Here is a 7794-nt window from a genome sequence, read left to right as displayed (position 1 = left end):
AGAAGACATGAAAGTATTGATATGAACAAGAAGTCTTTTACCAAAAAAACTAGGGCATCCGTCCAGGATGAATCAATGGGCTGGCTAAGCCCTTTTCTAGTAAAATGATATCCCGTTGTAAGAAAACCAACCACAAAGGTGTTTTTATTTCAGAGCCTCCCTTAGACTTTCTATAGTGAATCATCCCTGTGGCATTTTTTTTTTAAGTGTGGTAGTGAATCACTCTTTTAAAATGTATTACGTACTTAATGTTTCTTAGTATTCAACAATGAACACATTTTCTAAAGGACATTATTTCTCAACTCTTAAATACCTATAAGATAAATGTTTTCTATCCAATTGAATGATATTTAAAAGAAATAAGACAAAAAAGCTGTCTGAATTTTGACTTTCTGAGAAATATATGAAGAGGTAGAAGATCATAGCATAAAAGAAACCCCGAAGTTGAAATGAAAAGACCTAGATCTTCATCCTACTTGTCACTCCCAGTGTAGCCCTAAGCGAAGCTACTAGCTATCTCTGAACCTAAGATTATGCTGAGCATCATATGGGAAATATTCTTCTATGAGAGTAACTCTACCATGTTTGTCAAAGAGAGGATTTGTTTATGGTGAGATTTAGGGAAGACTAAGGTCAATAGCTACCACCCATCTGTCTGTTTGTTATACTCTGGTAGCTTGCATGTTGCAATGATACTGGAAGTAATTCATGGTGGACAGATTTCAGTGCAGCTTCTAGACTGAGACAGACGAGGTAGGAAGGCTTAACGATTTGTTTCACAACATTGCCAACGAAAACCCTGTGGGTAACAATGGTATATTGTCCAATACAGTGTTGGAAAATGAGCTTTCTAGGTTTGAAGGAATTCAGAATGGTTACAATGGATGCAATTATTCTGATGATCATGAAGATGGATCAGCATCAGTTAACATTTCATTCTCTTCTTCATTCTGGCCATGGTCAGAGCTGACTTGCCAGCCACAGTCAATAACAACAGAATCAGTAATCTTATATGTAGTGAAAATGCGTGGTAAGAAAGTCAAGAAAACTTTGCATGGCCTGGGCTAGAAGCTCAGGGCATAAAAAGCCCAGATGACCCTGTGGGCTCACAGGAAGGCTTACAATTGAGCCAATTGGGGTGGGGCGGGCTTCCTCCATACCTGATTGAGGGGAGGTATGTGGGAAGTATGGCTATAGAAAGTGGCTGAATGGAATGAGAAACCCTCACTGAAAGAGACCACTTTGCTTACAGGTCCATGTTTCCTGGGGTATCAGGTAGCAGCAGTGATCCCTGCAGTTATGGGACAGAACCAGGACCACCAGGAAGCTTGCTTCTAAGGGTATCCCCGCTCTTTCAAGAATGTTGACCTTGGAAAGGATAGTATCCATAAGAATGCAAACCTCTCTGAATTGTGGGTAGGATAATATATGTAAAAGATTTTGAAAGTGCTTAATACACAGCATAGTAACTCAAACTCAGTGCCATCAAGTCGATGCCAACTCATAGCGTCCCTATAGGGCAGGGTAGAACGGCGCCTGTGAGATTCTAAGACTGTAATGTAACTCTTTAAGGAATAGAAAGCCCTTTCTCCCGAGGGAAATCTGGTGGTTTCGAACTACTGACCTTGCAGTGAGCAGCCCAATGTGTACCCGCTGTGCCACCAGGGCTCTTCACAGCGTGCGAAGCCCTTGCTAAATGATAGCCGCCATTGTCTTTATTGTTACCATTATGATCATTAAATAGGTGAAGGAGGCGAGTCAAAGGAAAGCTCACGGAAAAGGAAGGCTTTCCGTGGATTATTTCCAAATCCCTCGAGAAAGGAATCAGAAATGGTTAGCTGTCTCTGGAGAAGCAGTCCCAAATGATATTCCTCTGGGGCTTCAAAGTGGATGTAACCCAGAGGATTCATCCACACTACTAAGCGGGGCATGGCAGAGAAGCCAAGCAGCCTGAGGTCTTATAGCTGCCTGGGGTAGGGTGGATGACTCCCACAACCCCCTTCCTGGTCCAGGTTGGCCCAGCAAGTAAGACCTGCATCAGACCACGTGTGCACATATAAAAAAAGAGTTTGAGATGATGATAAAAGCATGCAAGCCACAGGTACTTCATCAATCTTATTCCAAGTGCAACGACTAGGAATGGGAATTAATAGTCCCTCTGGAATCCAGACCCCGACTTCAGCACTGTACCTATTTGAACATTTGATACTCAGACCAATCTCTGCATTAAGTATCCAGACCCCCATTTTATATCTGAGGAGACGGGTGCAGAGAGCACAAATGATTCTTTCTAGCTGGGGTTGAAACCGAGATTGAATTGAGGTCAGCCTGTCCCCAAATCCATGTAGTACCGTCCACACCATAGCATTTTGAATGTGTAGGTCTTTCTCACCTCGGCACCACTATTTGCCAAGGATTTCTCTTTCCAGAAGCAATTGTTTAGTTCTCGGTCCGTGGAGCTGTGTTGTAGAACTGTCCGCTCTCGAACATTGACGCACGTGTTTTGACGTGGTTTCCTCGTGGGTAGTGTTTTCTGCTACTGGGTAGCCTGTGGCTTCTAAGATCATTGGTGAATATTTGCAATCACACGTCATTAGGCATTTGGCACTTTCTTTGGCCACAAACCGCTTGTGCCATCAAACAACAGAAAAACAAAGAGAGAAACCAAGTGCACAATACTGTACAAGTCTGGGATGTCCTAAATCCAAATGTCTTCCTTCGCCTCTGGTAGATTATTCTTCCAAAGACGTGCTTCTTCCCGGTGCTATGTTTATAGTTGGATCTTTGCTCATGCGCACAAGCACACACGCTGCTCACAATTTTGGAACGGCTTCCTTTGTTTAAACACTATATGGAACAATATGAGTCAGCGATATGCTAGTGTGCCAATAATTTCTACAACTCTGTGCATCATGAATACAAAACCTGCAACTAAGCAAATAAAAACTCCACTCTGGTTACGTTGACAAGGTTTATGTCCTCTTTAAAAATGAAGAAGTTAAATGTGGATTACCCGATGAATTTTTTCATTAAGTCATTTCACTCCACATTACAACAATTCATTAGAAAGAAACTGTTCTTTAAGCATTCTGTGACTTCAAATATATTCTCTTTTAATTAGGAATCATTTCCAGTTAACTAAAATTAGGTCACACTAAACTTTCCAAAATATTACACTTACAAGTTTTGGCTGACAGATGACAGCTTCATAACTTCTATGCCAGGTAAAGAATCACTTCACTCTCACCGTCAAGAAACTTTTATTCAGAAAAATATTGCCATAGTTCCCAGTGCTTCCTCTCCATGCTCAGAAAACAATGACTTTTTTTTTTGAGAGAGAGAAATGATTAAGCAACATCGTGAGTTGTTTTCCAGGCAATCACCCACTCTTTCCTCTGATGGTTGGGAGTTTTAGAATTTCATGAGTGAAAAACCTCATATTTTATTTTGAGTACAACTTGGAGTGTGAGCATCGAGGTACAAAGCAGCAGAGCATTGCTGCTAACCGGTGAGATGCTAGAAACCCTTCCACCCCTTTCATTTCATTGACTTCCTACCAGTTTTTTTTTTCACTGATGTTGTCTGTGCTATAGGCGGCCGCCTTCACAACTTTCCATTTGCGTGGAATTCCATCTGTTTAATCAAACTGAAACAAAAGCTAGTGTTGAGGTCCTTATACCTTAAAAGATTTCCTGACTGATACAATATCTTGTTAACCCATTGCATCATTCAGAAGAATAATTACCCCTGCGCAGCACACAGGAAATGTCACATTACAAAAGAAATATAAGATATGAAGATATGTACATGTGTGTATATCACAGACACACATACTAACACAGGCGAGCTAAGTAATAGAAAAAAATCACAAATATTATTTCTCTAGGCTGTTTATAATTATAAACACTGTCTATTAGGATGTGGATTTCTTTCTAATTTGCAAAGCAAATAATAAATTATGATATAAGGCAGGATTTGTGGTAGAACTGTGTAGTAGTAAAAATATGTAGCAACGTTCCCAACTTAGTTTCGGTACACTAGTGGTGCAAAGGGAATGTGGCTTCTTCGTTTCTCTGTACCTGTCATCTTCCCCGGAGTGCGTTCCCAGCCTGCTGGGATGGAGACCACATTGGATACCTCAATAAACAATGCACGGTGTAGACAACCAGAGCTGTTTAAATGGTTTCTTTTGTGGAATTTAAGACTGCACAAGAATTGATTTATTTGAATTACAGCGTCTGGGAAGAATTTGAAATGACCATGGACTGCGGAAAGAATAAATAAATCTGTTTTCGAGAAAGTCCAGCAAGAATGCACCTTAGAAGTGAGGAGGGTACGACTCCCTTTCACCCACAATCAGGAGAGACCAGCACCCGGGGAAGGAGAGCATGCTGGGTAAAGTAGAGGGCCAATGAAAAACAGGAAGATCCTCCACGGGATGGAGTGATGGAGGCCACAACGATGGGCTCAAATGGAACAACCCTTAGGGGAGGGGCCAGGATGAGGCATGGCTTCATTCTGCTGGGCCGCCCGGGTTGTGGATCACAACGGACTCCATGGCACCTATTAAGAACAAGGACAACAGCAACAACCATAACAACAGCACACTTTTGACACGTGCCGGAGTCTGTGAGGGCACTCACTCTGCTCTTATGGCATTGTGACAGAGAGAACAGGTATCCTGGCTACTCACTGGCTGGTATCCTCTCTGAGACATGACTGTCTTGCTTCTGCCCCAGCCTGCCTATTCCTATAGGCTGAGGTTACTGTGATTGCTGGTCTGGATGTTTTCAGTTTGGTTCAGTCCAGGGGCTACTTCCTGGGAACTTCATCTCAACTGGGCTCTTGCTGTCCCTGTGTTTCTCCCTGAAGGTTGGCTGCACCCCTGCTTCAGAACCACTCTGGTCTTTTCTGGTGATGTCTCCCAAGGGAGGAAGCTGGAGTCACCAGCATCTTTGGCAACCCTCCCCCTGTCTGCAGAAATGGCTATCTCCTCTGGGTGCCCAGGGCAGCTGCACAGGGTCAGCTCTGACTTCTGCTGAAGTGCACAGCTTCAGCCCAACATGCGCCGCACACAGTGGAATGCTATGAAGTGCTAAGGAACAAGGATGAAACCACAAAGCACCTCGTAGTATGGACAGACCTGGAGAACATTATATGGAGTGAAATGAACCAATCACAAAATGACAAATATCATATGGGGCCCCTGGTATAAAGGGAACAAAAGCAAGATAAAAGATTTTCATACCGAAGGGAACAGACTTTGGAGACTCCCAAGGGAGAAGGGCAAGGGAGGGAAGCTAAAGCAAAGGGCTAGACTGTGGTTGATGGGGGTTAACTTGAGTGAAGTGGAAGATGGTCGTCTACCGGAGGGAGAGGGAAATCAAGAGTGAGTGAATGGTGAACCATTGGGAGGGGGTTAGTTCGTAATTTAAACTGTGGAATACAGAGTTGATGATCTGAAAGGTACACCCCCACCTAATTGATGATTTAAAGCTTGTTAAAAAGAAAGATGCACTGTGAGCCAGTCTGCCCCCATTGCTGTCATCAGGAGGGGATCGCTCGCTTTATCTAACAGACTTTGCTACCGGACAGAGCTCTCGCTCCTCCTGCTTGTCCCCTCACTGTACTCTGCCACCTCTTTCTTCTCTCTTCGATTGCGAGACCCTCTCTCTTTTACATCAAGTCTCATTAAGTCCAACTAGATCAGATTCTTCCTATGTTCAGAGGATTTTTAAAGTTGAGAAAAATAACTTACTTCTCCAGCGGAATCAGGCTTTATTTCTAAACCACTCCAAAATAGAACAAGAAAAATATTTCGGTTATCAGACACTGAACAACAATTCTTTTTTTTTTTTTTTTAACACTTCTGCCACAAAAAGTTCCAATCCATGCAGCCATCCCATCCCTACCACTGGGACTCAAAGCCAGCCAAGAAAGGGCATGGACACATTTGCAAACACTGTTATGCCCATTCTCTATATAAGACGAGATGCAACCTGAATTGTCCCCTAGGCTAGTAAGATCAATAAGGGCATCATATTTTATCCTAACGGTCAAATGCCTTCACATGGGAGAGATCTGTCTTCAGAGTCACGGAACTTAGTCCAGCACATATATGGCAACAGCAGAGAAGAGTCTGCTGGAAGTGTGATGCTCGATGGAGCTATTGGTTTTCACCTCATTTTATAAGGATTATTTTCCTCTTTCATTTCCTGATTGGGTATCTTAAGAGAGCTTAATGACTTCTCTAGGTCAATAAAATATGAATTCAGTATTGTGGGGGGAGGTCAGATGCTCAGGCATTCCCCCCCTGAAGGCAATCAGTTGCCAGACTGCTGTCTCATCCCACCACAGGGGTGGGCCTGCTCCCTGATGCTGGAGCCTAAGGCCATTAGTTTGGTTCCTGTGGGCGGAGTTCACACCCAACTGATAATGGTTCCTATAGAGACCCAAAGTCTAGTTAAGCTGCTACCAGAAATCTAGGAACCGCCTATCTTGCCGCATGTACACCCCCAATCCCTCCTTCCGTAGCGCATATGTCCCTAGATCACCTCCTCCCATCACTGTAATACCTGTAGCACAACCCTTTCCTGTGACGTATGTCTTCACCTGTAATGTGGGGGCTTGCACGTCCCCAATGTCCCCAGAGAGTATAAAAGCTTGGGGAGCATTAAAGTTCGGACTCACTCCCTCCATGTGGACCACCAAGCGGGGCTGAGGTGAGCATGCTACCATAATATGTGTCTGACTCCATTTATTTCTATATATCTCTTTTATCTCTCATGCTCTCTATAACTTTATTATAATATTTACTTATTATTGCTGTACAATTGAGCCTACCAAACACGTAGTGATTGTGCTAGGAGCTGGCTTCTTCTGGCACAGTATTTTTAATGGAGGAGACTCAGATTTTGACATTGAAATAAGATTTCAAATTTCATTCTCTTGAGGCTTTAGGGAACCCCTGAGACTCTGTGCTTAATTTCCTTGCAAAATAAACTAATGAACAAATAAATATCACCACAAACAGCAAACAGCACTACAACCTCCCCCTTTATTCTGAATATGATTCTTGAACCTGAGGTTTTTTTCAAGGCTTCCAGAACCTCCTGGAATTGTACCCACATTATGGTGGGAGAAAAGATTAGCTTTTATCAGCTTCTCAAACTGAGGATTGGGATTCTCACATAGGTTCAGAACCACTTCCATATTTTATGCCCAATGATATAAGTGACCAGATTATTTGAAAGAAACAGAAAGAATGTAAATGACGGGTTTCACCTTGGGACCCACTAAGTAGGTAAACATAGTTTTTTGAAAGAGAATGACTACATTACTGAGCTATTAAAGGGGAATAGCAATGCAGTTATATAATTTTTCTTCACAAAAATTTAAACCAAATGGATTGACTCTTATCTTCTTCAGCCTTTTAGGGATGACTAGACAAAACCCAAATGCCTTAGCACAAACCACCTTTCCAGATTGGTTTGTTATTTTGTCTCACTCCATCTTGCAGTCAAACCCGGCTACTCACTGTCGTCGGAATCCCCCATGCATTTTCCAGCCTCTCCACATTTGCGCAACACGGAGGTTCAGAGGTAGAATCCTTCCCTCCCATGCACGAGATTTGGCTGGATTCCGGACCAATGCATTTCATGCATAGTCATCATGACTTCCAGGCTTCTAGGCTGAGCCGTTTTCTTTTCTTTTTTTTTTTAAACATTTTATTAGGGGCTCATACAACTGTTATCCCAATCCATACACACATCAATTGTGTAAAGCGTATTTGTA

Source organism: Echinops telfairi, unplaced genomic scaffold, assembly GCF_000313985.2.
Source record: "Echinops telfairi isolate 266 unplaced genomic scaffold, ASM31398v2 ScPeMD7_14;HRSCAF=57, whole genome shotgun sequence".
NCBI lineage: Eukaryota > Metazoa > Chordata > Mammalia > Afrosoricida > Tenrecidae > Echinops > Echinops telfairi.
This window is presented reverse-complemented; position numbering follows the sequence as displayed.